The sequence below is a fragment of the Neomonachus schauinslandi genome, chromosome 2, assembly GCF_002201575.2.
Source record: "Neomonachus schauinslandi chromosome 2, ASM220157v2, whole genome shotgun sequence".
In the NCBI taxonomy this organism is placed as follows: Eukaryota; Metazoa; Chordata; class Mammalia; order Carnivora; family Phocidae; genus Neomonachus; species Neomonachus schauinslandi.
The window spans coordinates 71,059,537-71,080,652 of NC_058404.1; the positions used below are offsets into that span (position 1 = coordinate 71,059,537).

A 21,116-nucleotide genomic window follows, 5' to 3' on the forward strand; every position below is an offset into this window, starting at 1 on the left:
AGAGCAATGAAAATAAAATGTAATTTGCCTAAATATCTGATGATCTGAAAAACACTATCCCTGTGTTCTTGTTCTTTTGCAAACTTCCATAATTAAAAAATAATATCCAATTACTTATACGGCTTAATAACTTTTTTTACTCGACAATATACCATGTGCTTTTTCCCATGCCAATAAATATTATTTGAAAACAAGAATCATAATTTATTTAAAATGCATAGGCACAGAGGAAGGGAATGTAGAGCAAAGCTTATTCAAGAAACAGAAGGAGTGTGAGCAAAAGAGCTGAGAGAGGACTTTTATTCTGTGTAGGAGAGAGAAGAGCTGGTCTGGCTTCAATCGGTAGTCTGTGTTCAAAAATATTCCACCTGAGATAGTAAAAGATACACCTATTTTTAGAATTCTCTGACTAACCGTCTGAGGAATTTGAAACATTCCTTTAGCATAGCGATTTGTTGAAAGGGATTTGTTAGGGAGATAAATTTAATTATACTTTGCAGCATGTATGATGTGTTGGAAGGATTCACCCGACATTGGAAATTGTGCATGCGCTGCAAGGGGCTTAAAACCTGAGTTGTAATAGTACTTACCACAATTAAAGATTGAAACTGGTTTAAGAAACAATTTGAGGGAAGAAACATCAAAATTTTGATGCAGGAATAGTGGTTTAATAGTTAAGGTTAGGTCAGAAATAATGATACTTAGAAAAGAGTGTAGTTTACTTGGACAGAACATTTGTAAGAGAGTCCAAGTGTTAACAGCAGGGGGTTACCAGATAAAAAATACAACACACACACACACATATTCACAAACACAAATACCAGAATTACTGACTTTGCAGTTATTCTATTCTAGGTAGGAAAAAAAATAGCAATTTTCTCAGATGATGTTTTCAGATCTCAAAGGCTTTGACATACTTTCAGACATCAGTACTGTAAAAAATGAGTGATAGAGTAGTTTTTAGGGAGGCAGTGACTTAGAGGAAATACTCAAGATTTCACTTGTTTTAAAGCCAGGTAGAACCTGTTTTTTTTTTTTGTTCTTTTGTTTGTGTGTGTTCTAATTACTGGCTATATATACTGTGTGTGTGTTCTAATTACTGGCTATAATAAACCAATTACCAAAAATGGAAGCACAGCTTTGCTTCCTTAGATATCAAACAAAATTGTCTACAATAAAAGGCTGTCAACTGTGCTGGATTTATTATTATTGTTGTTGTTATTTTGCTGTTGTTTTAACATAAAATTTGTTACCAGCATTTAATATAAGATTTTTTAAAATTTGTTTATTTATTTTTAGAGAGAGCGCATGTGGGTGCATGCATGAGAGAATGGGGGAGGGGCAGATGGAGAGGTAGAGAGAGAATCTTAAGCAGGATTCACACCCAGTGAGGAGCCAGAAGTGGGGCACCCCATATATATATTTTTTTAATTGGCAGCACTAAGCATTTGTAACTATAAATTGGCAACAGGCTGATGCTAGGTTAAAAGAGGCTCCTGCCTCTACTAGGCTGTGTACCTTCAAATACTATCAGTATCACTCTGTGTTGTCTGAATCCAGTCTGCTTCCTGATTCCTACCTAGTTAATAGCAGATATTTGAATTTGGAGCTTCTGCTCAACATTCTCACCTTTAGTGACCTTGGGTGACTAGCAATAAATAAGGATGCCAAAAGAGAAAGTCCTTTTGGAAGTGACCCTGCTTTGCAAGGTGGGAGGAGGAAGGAAAGATAATGAAATGGGTTTGGGGAGTTTATGTGAGGTTGCAATGTGTCAAGTATGAGAGAGAATGAGAGGACAGCTACACTTGGCCTTGAGATATCACACCTGAGTGGCATTCATCTAGTGGAAAGAAGTTAATGTCATGGGAGTGAGTTAATTCTCTGCAAGTGTTATAATGGACAAAGAAGAAAAAGGGTTTCTGACTGAGCCTTGGGGATTATCATAGTTAGATGTCGAGGGGAGTTTGGCTAGATACTATTGAAAGGAAGATGTAGAGAATAAATGAGTCAATCTTCCAGAAAAAAAAGGAGGAAAATGGATCATAATTGTTTCATTTTTTCACTTTGTTGAGAGAATTATAAGTACTCTGATGGTGAATTCTGAGAAAGCACTTTCACATATTTTAAATGATTTGCTATTTTAAAAATTTATGCTGTTTTTGTCAAAATGACTGATAGAAATATCCCGATAAAAATGATAAATGATTTACAAGTGTAAAAATTTGCAGCTGCATTATTAACTACTCTAAGGTTTTAATACATATGCACTAGCAGTTTCAGTACCAATTCAGGAGAAATGTGTCTTATTAAATTACTGTTTTATGACAAAACATTGGCATTTTCTAGGATTTCTAAGAGAGTTCAGCACATAATTTAATTTCCCAAGGCATCATGAGATTTCAGTGAATTATGCAGCAGAGAATGATAAATCCGAATGAAGTAGTCTAACCTCACTCAAAAAAACCCTGAATTCTTGATTTTATAGGCAATACATAAATTCAGTCTCCATAATAAATAAATAAACTTTACAAGAATATTTAAGTGTCTCTTTGACCACAAAGCTTATTCACCTCCCTTTATCTAGAGGTAATCATCTTTTTCAGTTTGTTGTATAACCTTCTGGATATTTCTTTGTCATTTAAATATTTACTCATGTGAGGTCAATCTATATGTACTAACATGCAACAATCTTCAAAATCCTTTATTGACTGAAAAAAGACCAGATTGCATACTAATACATTTATTCTAAAACATTTATATAAAAATAAACATACACATTGAAAACAATACTACATATTTTCTTTTTTTTTTTTTTAAGATTTTATTTATTTATTTGACAGAGAGAGAGACAGCGAGAGAGGGAACACAAGCAGGGGGAGTGGGAGAGGAAGAAGCAAGCTCCCGGCTGAGCAGAGAGCCCGATGAGGGGCCCAATCCCAGGACCCCGGGATCATGACCCGAGCCGAAGGCAGACGGTTAATGACTGAGCTACCCAGGCGCCCCTATACTACATATTTTCTATAAGTTCCTTTATTGCTACTTCTTCCTCCTCTTCTTCCTCCTTCAACTACTACCAGAGTGGTAACCCTCATCTGTATTTCAGGTTTAGATCTCTCCTTCTGCATTCCTAACCCACATTTCTAGCTACTTAATAGACATCTTCCTCTAATCTTTCGCAGACTTCCTAGATGAACAATAAAAGCTGTATTACCTTCCCATACTTAACTTCTCCACCTTCTGTTTTCCCTATTTTTGTTAATCTCACCATAGTCATCCAGCCTCCCATTTCTCAGCCTCCAAATCCAGTTGTTTACTATCTTGTATCCCTAACTCACTTAGCTTTACTATCTATCATATCTACTTTTTGTATATTCCTATTGCCATATGACTTATTTCAGACTTACACTTTTCATTTAGACGATTGCAATATTTCTGAGTACTCTTTCTGCTTCTATTCTAGTGGTTCACAGAGTTATTGGATCACAGATTACCTGGGGGAAATGTTCAAACCACAGGTGCCCTCTTCATTTTCATTGCTGAGAAAGCTAGATTAGGAAGGTAACTCAAAATCATAGAGTTCATTTAAAAGCCTTCATTCTCTCAATTCAAAATCCTTCCCATACTAGACTATGGCAGTCCTCTGAATTTAGATCAGTTTAGTTTTCTGTTTTCTGGGGTACTGAAATTAGGATTATAGCTATGAATGTTTAAACATTGCTTGCTTAGGGGTTACTGAAGAGTTCTTCAGGGTAAGCCTTCCAGGAACCCTAAATATCTATATGCAGTCTTTTTACTTGTGCAAATTACCATTATATTGTGTTTCTGATATAAACATCTTTTAACATTATATTACAACAAGAATAATTTCTAATATTTTAGCTAATCTACAGGGGAATTTATGATGAGGAACATGTCATCACCAATACTAAAAAAATCTTGGTGTAGAAAATTCATGCAAGATTTTAAGACTTCTAATACTCTTGTAGGATTATGATGATATGATATCAAGGAACAAAGAAGACTTTTTCCAGTAGGTATAATTACACTAATAAAAGAGATTTCTTTCTTAAACAAGACCACTTCAGAAGGATGCTATCTTCGTTCATTGTTCTTATTTTAAAACAAATCCTTCTTTACAAAGGTCTCAGAGATTATTAGTTAAAAATGAAGAAACTAATCTGATTACTTATACTAAAAGAATATTCTCCTTTATTTTCCTATGTTTTTCTGATTTTTTTCCTACTTACAACAAATTGATTTGGTCATTTTTTTCTGCCTGCACAATCCATTTCTTATTCTTTTATGATACCTGAGGATCCCTGGAAATAAACATTTTGGTGGTGGGAGTTGGTTTGTGTAACCCACTAAAAGAAGATTAAAAGAGCAATGTTGACTATTGGAACAACTTTGACTGGTTTAAGACTCTGTAAGGACTGCCTTGTCCTATAAGAGTTTTGAGTTTATAATGTGCAGTTCCATGGTAATTATTAAATTATTAGTTTAAATATAAAAATATTTATTGTCAAGATCTCTAGAGTAATAGAACCAATGGGAGATCGATCGAGTGATCTATCATCTTCTATCATCTCTTCTTTTTTTTCTTTCTATCTATATATCTCTATTATCTATCATCTATCTATCATCTATCATCTATCTATCATCTATCTATCTATCATCTATCTATCATCTATCCTCTATCATCATCATTTATATATGCAGAGAGAAAGATTTGTTTTAAGGAATTGACTCATGTGATGGGGGCTCTGGTGATCCAAAATCTGGGCAGGCCAACATGCTGGAAATTTAGGTAATGTTGCAGTTTTGAGGAGAATTCCTTCTTCAGGAAACTTCAGTCTTTGCTCTTTATTATCCTTTTTCTTTCCCTACCTTCAACTCTTTTATTCTTTTCTCTTCCTCCCTTCCTTTCTTCCTTTCCTCCTCCATGTCTTCCTTCCTTCTTCCCTCTGTTTTTTCTTCTTCATTTTCCTCTCTTCCTTGATTTCTTTTTAATGAATTTATTCACCATTCATTCATTCATTAACAAATGAATTGGGTATCTTTACTCCACACCATGAGTCATTTTCTCTAGTAAATGAGATAAAATCTTGCATGGACTTTGTAACAACATAACATGGCAAATAAAAGTAACATGTATTGCCCAACTACAAATAAAATGATGTGATTGAGATATAATTATTATAATTGAAGAAAGAACAAAAAAACTTTATATTACATAAATCTCTTAGTAGGAACTTAAGATTGAAAATTGCAGTAACATATTTTCTCAGTATTTCAGACTTTAAATTGTCTTCTCCTTGGACTGAAACATTTTCTTTTTGTAGGGGGGTTCCTTTATATATTTAAATTCAATTAATTAATATATAGTATATTATTAGTTTCAGAGGTAGAGTTCAGTGATTCATCAGTTGCACAGAATACCCAGTGCTCATTCCATCACGTGCCCTCCTTCATGCCCATCACCCAGTTACCCATCCCCCACCCACCCACCTCCCCTCCAGCAACCCTCAGTTTCTTTCCTATGCTTAAGAGTCTCTTATGGTTTGTCTCCCTCTCTGATTTCATCTTGTTTTATTCTTCCCAGGTTGGTTGGTTTGTTTGTTTGTTTTTATTAACCAGAATTATGCTGTATGTATTGTTCTTTGATGTGCTTGTTGGAGATATTCTCAGCCTAGCACACTCCTTTTATCCTTTATATATTCCACAGAATTAGTGTCACTGTTTGGGTTGCTTCATTCTGCTGTTATAATTACACCCACTTTTGTGCACAAACTTGAGCACAGGGGCTGGAATTTGAGGGGAAGAGTGCCAGTTTGAACCCTTGGGAATCTGAGGTGAAGGGGTGTTGACTTGGCATTGAGGAGGTGGCAGGCCGTGCGTGCTGACTTAGGCAGGAAGGCATCTGGACTGTGAATTTGAGACCCAGAGGCCGATGGCATTGTGTGTGATGGAGACATGGCTGGTTTTGCTTTTAACTTTTGTTTTTCTGGGAAACTCTATCTCTCCTTCTATTCTAAATGAAAGCCTTGCTGGATAGAGTATTCTTGGCTGTAGATTTTTTCCTCTTAGCAGTTAGAATTGATCATGCCACTCTTCTGGTCTGTAGAGTTTCTGCTGAAAACCCACTGATAAGCCATATGGGGTTTCCATTGTATATCATTGCTTTCTTTTCTCTTGCTGCTTTTAAAATTCTCTCTCTATCACTACTTTTGGCTATCTTATTTACTTTGTGTCTTAGTGCAGACATCTTTGGGTTTGTTTTGCTGAAGGCTCTCTATGCCTCCTGGATCTGGATTTCTCTTTCCTTCTCCAGATTTGGGAAGTTTTTAGCTATTATTTCTTCAGACAAATCTTCTACTCTCTTTTCTCGCTCTTCTCCTTCTGGGATCCCTATCATGTGACTGTTATGCTTGACAGTGTTACTGAGTTCCCTGAGTCTATTCTCATTTTGCATATTTTCCCCCTCTCATCTGCTTAGCTTGATTACTTTCCATGACTCTGTCCTCCAGGTGGCTGATCCGTTCTTCTTCTTCCTCTTGTTTGCTACTTATTCCAGGTGGTCTATTTTTATTTCCATTTAGTGAGTCCGATAGCTCTAATTGATTCTTTTTTATGTCTCCTATCTCTTGGTGGAGGGTCTCATGGAGGTTCTGCACTCTTTTCTCAAGTCCAGTGAGTATCTTTATGAGCATTACTTTAAATTCTCCATCAGACATATTACTTATCTCTGTTTCGCTTAGGTCTCCTGCTCTGATTTTGTTCCACTCTTTCATTTGGGACATATTCCTCTGTCTCCTCATTCTGTCTATTGCTGTGTCTGTTTCTCTGTTAGGAAAGTTAGCTACGTCTTCCGCACTTGAAAGTAGTGGCTTTATGAAGAAGAGGTCCTGCAGCACAATGTCTCCTTTTCACCAGGAAATGGTGCTTCACGGGGTGTTTCCTACGTGTGTTGCTACAGGGGTGTCCTACCGTTGTGGCTGGGATGTGTTTGCCTTCAGTCCTGTTGTCTGCGATGGCTCTCTACCTGTTGTGGGCAGAGTCTGGTGCCTGTGGTGTTAGTGGGCTGATCCAGGGCTGCCTTGGGCTTGAGTTGAGTCAGACCAGGTGTTTGCCAGAGATGAAGTAGCACCAAACTGCAGGCTCTTTCCCTGTGTTGTCCCCTGAGAAGCTTTTGTTGGTGGGTGGGTCCTGCAGTCGGACAAGCTACCTGCCCACAGCACACTGCTGGGGTCACAGTCAGACTGATGTGTAGTTATCTTCCCCTCTCTCTGGAGCAGGACTCACTTTGGAGTGGTGCTGGCCCTTGTCTGGGCTGCGCGCACACTACCAGGCTTGTGGCACCACTTTGATGGGATCTTGCCAAGAACGATTGGAGGGGGTGGATCTGCTTTGCTGTGGCCTCTTGTCTATGCTGGGCTGCAGAGAGTCTGTTCTGCCAGGCTTCGGGCTGCTTTCTGGGTTATTCATGCCGATGTGGGTGCTCTCTAGGAGGTGAGCCCAGGGTCCTCCTACTCCGCCATCTTCCCAGCAGCCTCTGCCAAAACATTTTCATTTTTGAGAGCTGGATGTAAGGTAGTTTGTGTTGTCAAAAAATATTTGTAAAAGATTTTTATGTAGTTCCCAAGTATTTTAATTACTAGTATTATCAAGCCATCTATCAATAAAATGGCCTTTCACCCAAAAGCTTATATCAACTATTTTGAAAGCTTTAAAAATTGCCCAAGAAAAACGTGGAAATTTTACTTATTTATATCTAACCACATTTCCAAGTTACTGCCTAATATTCCATTGTGAAATCATATAGCTCATTAGTAAAAGAACTTTTATCTCTTCACCAAACCTAGAACTTTATCCTGGCAAGCTCATTATATTTTAATTTCCAAATGCAATAGTGGATTCTTTTGACCTCAATTGGAGAATATTTGTTAATTTCACTGTTTGCATTTGATTGTTTATTATTCATGACCATTGTTACTGCATTATGTTCAAAAAATGTGATATCATTAATTTGCTTTGAAATTTACTCAGGTGTAATGGTTACATTGAACAAATAAATATCCTGTATGATGTCATCAGCAAATGTAGTTCTTCTGTCTTTCTACCTGTTCAAACCTCTTCTAGTTTTTCTTTCTTAGATAAAATATAGGGTTACCATGATTTTTCTGGTCAATTTCAGCAAATAAAATTTTCCATTGTCTTTGGTCCTTCCCCAAATCTCAGCTTGGGAATTAAAATGTATAGTCAATGCACGGAACTCAATTGCTTTCTTATACACTAACAATGCAGCTATAGAAAGAGAAATTAGAGAAACGATTCCATTTACCATAGCACCAAAAACCATAAGATACCTCGGAATAAACCTAACCAAAGAGCTAAAGGATCCATACTCTAGGAACTACAGAACACTCATGAAAGAAATTGAAGAAGACAAAAAAAGATGGAAAAACATTCCATGCTCATGGATCAGAAGAATAAACATTGTTAAAATGTCTAGGCTGCCCAGAGCAATCTATACCTTCAATACCATCCCGATCAAAATTCCAATGACATTTTTCAAAGTGCTGGAACAAACAATCCTAAAATTTGTATGGAATCAGGAAAACCCCAAATCGCCAAGGAAATGTTGAAAAAGAAAAACAAAGCTGGGGGCATCACGTTGCCCAATTTCAGGCTATATTACAAAGGAGTGATCACCAAGACAGCATGGTACTGGCACAAAAACAGACATATAGACCAATGGAACAGAATAGAGAGCCCAGATATAGACCCTGAACTCTATGGTCAAATAATCTTCGAGAAAGAAGGAAAAAATATCCAGTGGAAAAAAGACAGTCTCTTCAATAAATGTTGCTGGGAAAATTGGACAGCCACAAGCAGAAGAATGAAACTCGACCATTCTCTAACACCATTCACAAAGATAAACTCAAAATGGATGAAAGACCTCAATGTGAGACAGGAATCCATCAAAATCCTAGAAGAGAACATAGGTAGTAACCTCTTTGACATCGGCCACAGCAACTTCTTTCAAGATACATCTCCAAAGACTAGTGAAACAAAAGCAAAAATGAACTTTTGGGTCTCCATCAAGATTAAAAGCTTCTGCACAGCAAAGGAAACAGTCAACAAAACAAAGAGGCAACCCACACAATGGGAGAAGATATTTGCAAATGACACTACAGATAAAGGGCTGGTATCCAAGATCTATAAAGAACTTCTCAAATTCAACACCCAAAAAAACAAATAAGTCAAAAATGGGCAGAAGATGTGAACAGACACTTCTCCAAAGAAGACATACAAATGGCTAACAGACACATGAAAAAATACTCATCATCATTAGCCATCAGGGAAATCCAAATCAAAACCACATTGAGATATCACCTTACACCAGTTAGAATGGCAAAAATTGACAAGACAAGAAACAACAAGTGCTGGAGAGGTTGTGGAGAAAGGGGAACCCACTTACACTGTTGGTGGGAATGCAAGTTGGTACAGCCACTTTGGAAAACAGTATGGAGGTGCCTCAAAAAATTAAAAAGAGAGCTACTTTATGACCCAGCAATTGCACTACTGGGTATTTACCCCAAAGATACAGATGTAGTGAAAAGAAGGGCCATATGCACCCCAATGTTCATAGGGGCAATGTCTGCAATAGCCAAACTGTGGAAAGAGCCGAGATGCCTTTCTACAGATGAATGGATAAAGAAGACGTGGTCCATATATACAATGGAATATTATTCAGCCATCAGAAAGAATGAATACCCAACTTTTACATCAACATGGATGGGACTGGAGGAGATTATGCTAAGTGAAATAAGTCAAGCAGAGAAAGTCAATTATCATATGGTTTCACTTGTTTGTGGAACATAAGGAATAGCATGGAGGACATTAAGAGAAGGAAGGGAAAAATGAAGGGGGGGAAATCAGAGGGAGAGATGAACCATGAGAGACTATGGACTCTGAGAAACAAACTGAGGGTTTTGGAGGGCAGAGGGGTGTGGGGATGGGTTAGCCTGGTGATGGGTATTAAGGAGGGCACGTACTGCATGGAGCACTGGGTGTTACACGAAAACAATGAATTGTGGATCACATCAAAAACTAATGATGTATTCTATGGTGACTAACATAACATAATAAAATAAAATAAAAATAAATAAATAAAATGTTTAGTCCCACATAGTCAAAACTTGCAAATTCATGTAAAGATAAAAAATTTCCCTGAATGTTCAAGGCGCTGTCAAAACATACACATAAGACTATCATTGTCCTTTCCCTACCCTAAAGCACAATCTCCCGAGCTACAACAACCCAATGCATACTGTATGTTAATTTAGGGTTGCAGGACTTTAACTTGATCATCAACACAAAAGCATAAAAGTGTTGCAAAAGTTCATTATGTCTTATATTCAAACTCTTGAAATTGCTTCTTTTTATTTGGAAATGAAAGTTTTTTAACAAACCAGGCAATAGGAGTTATTTTTATAAAGATTTATTCTACTATCATCTTGGATTTAATAGAAAAACATCAGTAAAATTATTATGTGTAGTCAGGGACCATTTATTATTTCCCCAAGGAGTCCTTAGATTTCTTCTTTTACTTTGGAATATTCATCTCTCTATCTTGATTTCTTCTCTAACTTTTCATCTTTGATTTATCCCTTCATGCCCATATGCAGTTGTATTATCTTTTTCCTCCATACTTTCACTCTTTCATTGAAGAATTTTGTTTTAATAGAAAAAAGGAAAGGAAGTAAAAGCACTTCATTTTTAGGTATATGTAATTTTATTTTAGACCTCTTTTCGGTTTGTAACCCTTCCTGTGAATCCTGTCCTTTGGGGTTCATGTGCTTATTAAAAAAAAAAAAAAAGACCTTGAAAACAGTCCAGGAAAAAGAGAAAAAAAACAAAAACAAAACAAAACCCGTTTGTTTAAAGAGTATTGAGGGACCTCACATAAAACTTGCACAGCTACAGGAAGCTTCACAGAATCACTTCTTGCTTTATAGAGTGTGATTCTATTTACTTTACTCAAAACTTCAAGATTATTTTAAATCTAATTTGCCTATTGAGAGCAATGCAATATTTAACCAGCCTCTGCTTCCTGATTCTTTCCCTCTGTTGCCCCTGAAGCTTCCCAGATGTATACATGGCGTGCGCTCACATCTTGATACTGACATTAATATATTTCAACCTTGAAAGTTGTCCTTTGTGACTCTTCCTACATCCACTATTGCAGACTTCTCTATTATGACGTAATCTTGGCTACTGTAAGTTTACATTAGTTCAAATTATGTCTTTTTTTTTTTTTAGACAAAGTGCAAGCACCTTGTTCTTCAACTTTCTAGAAGGCCATCATATAACCCCAGAGGAAGCTAGCAACTTTATGTGAAACACATGGTGAGTCCCCAACTAATGACTGGGATGCAAAGCAATTTAAACAAGGAGGGAAATATGCTCCAGTGTCTAAAGGAAAACAAAACAAAATAAAGCAGCAAGAATAAGATTATGTGGTTTGAATTCAAAAGGATAATTTTTCAAAGCTTAAACAAGTGATGTGTAAAGAATAATTCCACTTCCCTTAAAAGTGAAAACCTCTGAAAGCTGACACCAAGAAATTTGGAAGCAAACTGTGGATGGCAGGGGAAAATGTTGTGGTACTGAGAATATATATAAGACACCAACATTTTTACTTCCTTCCCAGCAATAAATCAAGAGAGATTATTTGTGCAAAGGTAGATTTGGATACAAATTACGATTTTTGGAGAGAAAATTGTAAAAGCATAACCTATTGGTACTGAAAGAACAAAGGTCAATCAGTCAAATACTTTTAATCTTACAAAAGAGAACAATGAGATATTCATTATTGAAAGAATAACTCTCATAGAATATCTCTTAATTCTACTTTTTCTGTTTTTAACCTTTACTATTTGGCACAATATTTTGACATACATTTTTTTTCTTGTTCTAGAACATGTAAACTATGCCTACAAAGACAAGGTCCTACAGAGAATAAGAATGACTTCAGAAACTCTGCCTCCCTCCCAAACTTCTCAATGTAAAATTTCCCAAATTGAGAAAAAAGATAAAATTTAGAGAAATATCTAATTAGGGGTGGCTAAGTGGCTCAGTTGGTTAAGCGTCTGACTCTTGATTTCAGCCCAGGTTATGATCTCAGGGCCCTGAGATTAAGCCCTGCATTGGGCTCCATACTGGACATGGAGCATGCTTAAGATTCTCTTTCTCCCTCCGTCTCTTCCCTCCTTGTGCGCATGTGCTCTCTCTCTCTCAAAAGAAAAAAAAATCCAATTATTCACTTCAATGAAGCTATAAATCTGGTTTTCCAGACGATTTTATCATGAAACAATTTTAAAATTTTAGTTTTTTTCTAATTCAAAGGTATCATATATATGTATATATATATAATTTGCAAAAGACAAAAGGCTATGAAGAGAAGTACAAGAAAATAATCAGATATCCAATAGTACATTTTGATACAGTTTCTCCCATTTATTCTTATGTTTATTGAAATAATTTTCTTTTCTTTTTTTTTTTAATATGGAATGCTTCATGAATTTAGGTGACATCCTTGCACAGAGGTCATGCTAATCTTCTCTGTATTGTTCCAATTTTAGTATATGTGCTGCTATTGTGAGCACTATTAAAGACTTTATTTATTTATTTATTTATTTATTTATTTATTTATTTGAGACAGAGAGAGAGAGAGGGAGAGCAGGAGTGGGGGGAGGGGCAGATAAGGAGGGATTGGGAGAGAGAATCTCTCAAACAGACTCCACGCTGAGCACATAGCCTGATGTGGGACTCGAACTCACGACCCCAAGATCATGACCTGAGCTGAAACTAAGAGTCTGACACTTAACTAACTGAGTCCCCCAGGCATCGCAGAAGGAAGCACTATTGAAATCATTTTCTATATACAGAGTTGTAATCTACTCTAGCATTTTAACATTATTTTAGGAAAGTTTTTCTATGCCTTTAAATGTTTCTATGGCTTTAAATGTTCAACAGATGCATAAAATTTTATTATGTGGATATACCATTGTGTGTGTGTTTGTGTATGTGTGTGTGTGACCTCCACCACCATCATTTATTCCAGTAATTTTTATATATATAAAAGATTAGTTTTAAGCATTTTTACATAAAGTCTTTTCCCTAAATTTTAATGAATTATTTCCATAGAAGAGATTCCTAGAAGTGTTTAAAATAGTAGCATTTGTAAGATTAATTTGCTTTCTGTAAATCTTTCCTCAATTTATACTCTCCCACTAGTGTATGAGACTGTCTGCCTCACTTCAGTTTTGCCAGCAATGAGTTCTATAGACCAAATTATTTGACAACATCAGGCTAGAAAAGTCATTGGTTAATTAAAAAAGCCAGTTAAAGTAGGAAGCACAATTTTTTTTTAAATTTTATACAAACTTGAAGTGTATATATGTATGCTAACTTGCTTCTGTTGATTTAGAGCCAAAGGCTTTGATTTGTTTACCTCTTTGCTGTCATCTTTCTTGCATAAACTATATCCATCTTGCATCACTATACTTTTCAGGGTTTTTTTTTTTTTTGAATGAAACAAGAAATCAAGGATACTTATGAATAGGAATACAGAAATCTTCTGACCTTTAAAGAAAAAATTTGCCTCTGTTTTTATGTTGTTTCATCCAAATTGGTTTTGACATAAATTGTTTTAGGCAGTTTACTCTTTTCAAAGTATATAATTGAATGGATTAGTTATGTGTAAAGGGGAGGGTAAATACAGCTCTGCGGGTTCCATAATCTTTTTATTGGGTGCTGAACATTCCCTAAATCCCATTATTTTTGGAGTAGAAACTCATATGGTAAAGTACAGTAAGATAAAGTTTAAAAAAGATATCTAGTAGAACTCTTATTTTTATATTATTGTGCACACAGCAGTCTTGACTTGGGCAGATGGCTATTTTAATAGCTTTGACTTCGTACATATTGCAAGAAGTTTTCTCTTACTTTTCATCACTCATAAATACATAAAAAGCTAACTGATAATATATGTGAATACTATCATTTACTGTAAAAATGCTCTCTGATACAAAATGCTATGCATAAAAATGTATATTAAGGGGCGCCTGGATGGCTCAGTCATTAAGCGTCTGCCTTCAGCTCAGGTCATGATCCCAGGATCCTGGGATCGAGCCCCGCATCGGGCTCCCTGCTCTGTGGGAACCTGCTTCTCCCTCTCCTACTCCTCCTGCTTGTGTTCCCTCTCTTGCTGTGTCTCTCTCTGTCAAATAAATAAATAAAATCTTTAAAAAAAATGTATTTTAAAAGATACACTCCCCACCTATATTTCATTGTGAAAGTCTAGTAAGAGAGCAACAATTCACCCTACTTGTAAATAGTCAACTTACTTACTATTCTCTGACATTTAAAAATATTTAAGAGTATTACAAATAATGCAGCAATAAACATAAGCGTGCTTAGATCCCTTCTGAATTAGTATTAAGCATCCATTGGTACACAAATAGATAAGGAAGATGTGGTATGTGTGTGTGTGTGTGTGTGTGTGTATAATATTACATAAAAAGGATGAGATCATGATATCTGTGACAATGTAGATGGATCTAGAGAGTATTATCCTAAGTCAAAGAAGTTAGACTTAGAAAGATAAATACCATACAAGTTCATTCGTATGTGGAATCTAAAAAACAAAATAAATTCATAAAGAATCAAACAAACAAAAAGCAGAATCACACCTGTGTTTACAGAGAACAAACTGATGGTTGCCAAAGGGGAGGGGGGGTGGGACATTGAGCTAAAGGGGTGAAGGGGTTATAGTTATGGAATGAATAAATCACAGGAATAAAATGCACAGCATAAGGAATATAGTCAATAATATTGTGATAGCATTGTATGGTGACCAAAGGTAACTACACTTGTGGTGAACATAGCCTAATGTATGGAGAAGTTGAATCACTATGTTGTACACCCGAAAATAATGTAACATTTTGTGTCAACTATGCTGAAATTAATTATATATATAATATACATAATGTATATACATAATGTTTAAAGGGATTAATTTTTCAAATATTGGCAGATTAATGTAACAAATGAGGCTTATGTTATCTAAAGAAATAATTATAAAATTATTATATTGTTAATTACTGCCAGGAGAAATGAGAAACAATTTCAAAAATTTTTTTTTGATTATTTCTTAAAGTACTTTAAGAGTCCTTAAAACCTAAAACACAAACAGTACTTAAAACCTTCTATATTTTACTGCTTAAGGCTGAACCATTCTATTTTTTTAATTAAAATCCCATATTTTTAAATTCTTATAGTATTGGTTAAGGTTACCTTTCAGTGACCAGGACATAAAATGAAGAGAAACATAACTTTTAGTGTTATATGGATCCAAAATTTTAATTAAAAAAATGCTCCCCTCTTGTGCTTTATTTGTGTACAATGTTGAATGAATAATTGCAATTATTTTCTCAACAAGATCTTCTTTTAAATATTTTCCAAAATTCATTTAACTACAAAAGAAAGTTAAGTAGTGAAACTATTGATTCTTATGCACTTATAAGTATAAATTTCATTAATAATTCAGAGTACTTTCTTTTTTAAAAAAAAGATTTTATTTATTAATTTGAGAGAGAGACAGAGATAGCAAGAGAGAGGAGGAATGGGCAGGAGAGGGAGAGGGAGGGCCCCCGCATCCCCTGCTGAGCAAGAAGCCCGATGCAGGATTTGATCCCAGGACTCTGGGATCATGACCTGAGCCAAAGGCTCAGGCTTAACTGACTGAGCCACCCAGGAGCCCCCAGAGTACTTTCTTATAAAATTTTCAAAAGTGAAATATATCATCCAGATCTTTCAGAACCTAAAGGGCTGATCAATTTTCCATTGTCTTATAGCTATAGTTTTTTTTACAAAAAGACACTCTAGAGTATTATTATTGGTGTGCATACTATTGTCCCTTTCACTCTTTTCTCCCCAGTTATCTGTATGTTAAATGCAAATACCTGAGTAAAATGAGGAAGAGGACTTAGTGCTGAGCTGGAATCAGGATACCTCATCATTCTCCTGCAAGAAGTACCTGTAATCTGAGAAAGGACACAGTGGGCAAAGGGCCTGGGCAGCAAAAGAGAAGTTCTTCCCCGGGAGCAAGCCACAGAGATCTGAGTGCCACAACCACACTTCCAGATCTGCATCCTACTTCATCCTTAATGATGACTGTGGCAGCGGTGACGATCACTGTGACAGCAGGCACTGAGGGACTGAGCTTAAGTCTCTACGGCATTACACTGTTGAAGTCCTCACAGTGGCTCTGTGGAGAAGACAGAGTGAGGAAATTCATGATTGGAAAGCCTAAGTACCTTGCCCAGTGTCCCACATGGAGCTGTAGTAGAAGCAAAAATCTTCTGGTTGACTTTTGAGATCACGCTGTTCTAGTCTTTTCACTCTCTGTGTCTTCCACCATATCATCCTCTGCCAGACCTTGGAAGCTGAAATTCCTCCAGGCTTGGTCCGAGCCCCCCTTTTTCTCACTCTATATCTCCATCAAGATGGGTTTACTGACTGACCATGGACTAAGAACTTCAAAGTGCAAAAGTCTCTGTAGATTTTATCTTTTTAGCTCCGAGTACATATATCCCATGGTCACTGTATAGACAAAAGTGATAGAAATTCCCTGAACTTGTGCATATGTTGTCTTATTAGGACAAAAAAAAAAAAAAAAGGAGTTTACATTTCTGATTAAGGATTTTGAGAAGGGGAGATTATTCTGGTTGTCTTGTGTGCCCGTTGTAATCATGATTCCTGATATAAGGAAAGCGATTGTGTCAAAATCAGGGACAGATGGTGGGATGAGGGAGGGAGAGCTTGAAGTGCTTTGAAGATGAAGGAAGGAACCCGAACCAAAGGGTACAGAGGGCCTCTAGAAGCTGGAAAAGGCAAGGAGGTGAATTTTCTCTGAAGTCTCCAAAAGGAACACACCCTGCCAATACCTTGATTTTAGCTCAGTGAGACCAATTTTGGACTTCTTTGTGTTGTTTTAGGCCACTAAGTTCGTGGTAATTTATCACTGCAGCAATAGGAAACTAATATAGTCTTGTAAAAAAAAAGATTTAATTTATTTATTTGAGAGAGAGAGAGAGAAAATGAAGGATGGGGAGGAGCAGACGGAGAGAGAAAAGCAGACTCCACGCTGAACACAGACCCCACTGTGGGGCTCAATCCCAGGACCCTGAGAATACCACCTGAGCTGAAACCAAGAGTTGGAAGCTTAACCGACTGAGCCACCCAGGTGCCCTGGAAAGCAATATAGTCTTATAAATGATGCTTGTACTTACATGCTTCCGTCATGTACTACTTAATATATTAAACTAATACCAGTAAGTAACTGTCATACAATAAGGAATAATTCTTACGTCTCAGTTTTGTAAACTCTTTATTATGCTTCTTCTCATGATACTGGTCAACACATATCCTTTTTTTGGGTGTCTTAAATTTTAATTTTTAAAAGAACATTGACTTATGAAAAGTTAATAATTATAGCCTTAAACGGCCGTAGAATAGTTCTATGAATTAAACTGCCTAGATTTCAAAATAATTTGAGGAGAAATGAGATCTTACAGAGGTATTTGCTTATCAGAACAGGTTTTAATTATAACTAGAATATGAATAGCGAGCAGATTGTCTAGCATATTTAAAAATCAAATATTCTTTTACTTGAAAGTGAATAAGAAAAAAATGAGGACTTTAAAATGTGAAGAATTTGGGACGCTTGGGTGGCTCAGTTGGTTGAGTGACTGCCCTTGGCTCAGGTCATGATCCCGGAGTCCTGGGATCGAGTCCCACATCGGGCTCCCGGCTCAGCGGGAGCCTGCTTCTCCCTCTGACCCTCTACCCTCTCATGCTGTTTCTCTCTCTCTCTCTCAAATAAATAAATAAAATCTTAAATAAATAAATAAATAAATAAATAATAAAATGTGAAGAATTTTGCAGGGAAGATAGTGACAGTGAGAAATTATTAATAAAAATATTCAGACCCAGTAGAGTCAACACAATATTGAATGACAAGAACAAAAATGGAGAACTAATGTTAGCTGATTTCAAGATTTACTATAAAGCCATAGTAATCAAGACAATGTGGTACTGGTGAATAAAAAAAACCAGACAATTAAGTCAGTGGAACACAACAGAGAGCCCAGACATATATCCACATCCACATCAGTTAACTGATCTTTGACAAAGAAGCAATGGCCGTACAGTAGAGCAAAGATAGTTTTTTTTTTTTTAAGATTTTATTTATTTATTTGAGAGAGAGAGAATGAGAGACAGAGAGCACAAGAGGGAAGAGGGCAGAGGGAGAAGCAGACCCCCTGCCGAGCAGGGAGCCCGATGCAGGACTCGATCCCGGGATTCCAGGATCATGACCTGAGCCGAAGGCAGTCGCTTAACCAACTGAGCCACCCAGGCACCTGCAAAGATAGTTTTCTTAACAAATGGTACTGGAGCAACTGGATATCCACATGCAAAAAAATAAAATAAATTTAGATTATACCATGTATCTTTCACAAAAGTTAAATCAAAATGTATCACACACTTAAATATGAAACACAAAACTACTAAAAATATAACATAAGAGAAAACTTACATGACATTGGGTATGGTAATGACTTTTTTTTTCTGATTTTACTTTTATTTTTTTATTGTTATGTTAATCCCCATACATTACATCATTAATTTTAGATGTAGTGTTCCATGATTCATTGTTTGTGCATAACACCCAGGGCTCCATGCAGAACGTGCCCTCCTCAATACCCATCACCAGGCTAACCCATCCTCCCACCCCCCTCCCCTCTAGAACCCTCAGTTTGTTTTTCAGAGTCCATCATCTCTCATGGTTCACAAAAAAAATAATGGCTAAGCTGGACTTATTTAAACCAAAACCTCTGCTCTGCTACAGACAACGTCAAGAGAATGAGAAGATAAATCACAGACTGAGAGAAAATATTTTCAAAAGACACATCTGATAAAGAATTATTGTCCAAAATATACAAAGAACACTTAAAACTCAACAATGAGAAAGCAAGCATTCCAATTAAAAAATGGGCCAAAGACCTTAACTGACACTTCAGCAAAGAAAATGTAGTAATGGCAAATAAGTATCTGAAAAGGTGTTTTACATCATATGTAAGAGGGAAATGCAAATTAAAGAAAAAAAAAAAGACACTGAGATACTACTACACACCTATTAGAATGACCCAAATCCAGAACACCGACAACACCAAATACTATTGAAGATGTGGAGCAACAAGAATTCTCATACATTGCTGGTGGGGATGCTAATAATATAGCCACCTTGGGAAACAGTGTGGTGATTTCTTATAAAATTAAACTTACTATATGATCCTGTAATCGTGCTCCTTGGTATTTACCCAGAGAAGTTGAAAACGTTTGTCCATAAAAATATCTGCACATGGATGTTTACAGCACCTTTACCCATAATTTCCAAAATTTGAAAACAACCAAGATGCCCTTCAGTAGGTGACTGGATAAATAAACTGGTGCTTCCAGACAGGGGAATATTATTGAGTGCTAAAAAGAAATGAGCTCTCAAGGCATAAAAAGACATGGAAAACCTTAAGTGCATATTACTAAGTGAAATAAGCCAATCTGAAATGGCTACATGCTATAGGATTCCAACCATATGACATTTTGGAAAGAGTAACATTATGGAAACAGTAAAAAGATTAGTGGTTGCCCAAGGTGTGTGTCTAGGGGGAGAGAATTTTTACGGCAGTGAAAATATTCTGTGAGACATTGCAATGATGGCTATATGTCACTGTATATATTTCCAAACCCATTGAATACACATTCAGAGTGAACTTTAAAGTAAGCCATGGACTTTGGATGACTATAATGTGTCAATGTAGGTTCACTGTTGGTTAAAATGTACCATTCTGGTGAGTGATGTTGATGATCCATCAGGGAAGCTATGCATGTGTGGGGGCAGGGACTATACGAAAAATCTCTGTACTTCCCTCCCAATTTTATTTTAAACCTAAAACTGTTATTAAAAAATAAAATAAAGAAAATATATTCAAGGGAGAATATATATTTAAAAATCTTTCAAAATAATAGTCCAGGAAAATTTTTAAATGTCTCCTGTTTTCATCCTCTAAAAGGAATTGAGCTGTTTTGTGAAGTAGTTGAATTGCAGTTCTACGTGTACAAGAAGTAGTATGACATAACCCAAAGGTTTACTTCTAGCCCTATGGTTAGGTTCAATTTACATAAAATGGAGATTTTGCATCAATTAACACCTAGTGAAGAAGAAGAGCAATTTAAACTTGACCTCCATTCTGTGGATAATTTTAAAAGCAGAGTAATTTAAAAGTTATAATCAATTATTGGTATTACTTGGCTTCCTAAACACCATGTGATAGGTAGTGGCTAATAATAAAAACATGGAAAATAAAAGTGAGCAGATACATGAGTTTTTAAAGTTGTTCCTGGCTCTTGTATACATGTTAATTAAAATTATTTGTCTGATATATTTGATTTGTTAGCGGTATTTACAGAATTATATATTATCATGATTTAACAGGGAAAAAAATCATCTTGTTACAATGGGAAAATTCTTACTCACCTTCATTGTCTAAATACACGAAAGTACTGAAAACATCTGAGTACTTTAAATAATGGATTTAAATGTTTTGCAATGGTATTAAATGTGAATGGGCTTCTGTTTCTAAAACTGTATATATTACTTTCTTACATTTCTCCATTTACATTGAACATGTTTGGGTTGAAACAAGTTATTGTTGAGAAATAATTGCTCTGAAGATATAATTTGTTAATAAACATTTTAAATTAAATATGAATTTTCAACAGGAACAAATTAAATAGACATGATATTGATTCTTGATTAAATAGATATGGTTGATTAAATAGATATGATATTAAATTTTACTTCTAAATTTCTATTCTTCATTAAAAAGGAAGTGAAAAATCAGGGCACCTGGGTGCCTCAGTCAGCTGGGAGGCACACTCTTGATTTTGGCTATAGGTCATGATCTTAGGGTCCTGGGATAGAGCCC

At 36.0% G+C, this 21,116-nt stretch overlaps 1 non-coding gene across 1 annotated transcript; it reads right to left on the reverse strand.

The window, feature by feature from the left end:
- Positions 1–12,564: 12,564 nt before the first annotated feature.
- LOC123324148 lies at positions 12,565–12,671 on the reverse strand. The gene has a single exon (XR_006539640.1). It is a non-coding gene; the product is annotated as a U6 spliceosomal RNA (small nuclear RNA).
- Between the last annotated feature and the right edge of the window lie 8,445 nt (positions 12,672–21,116).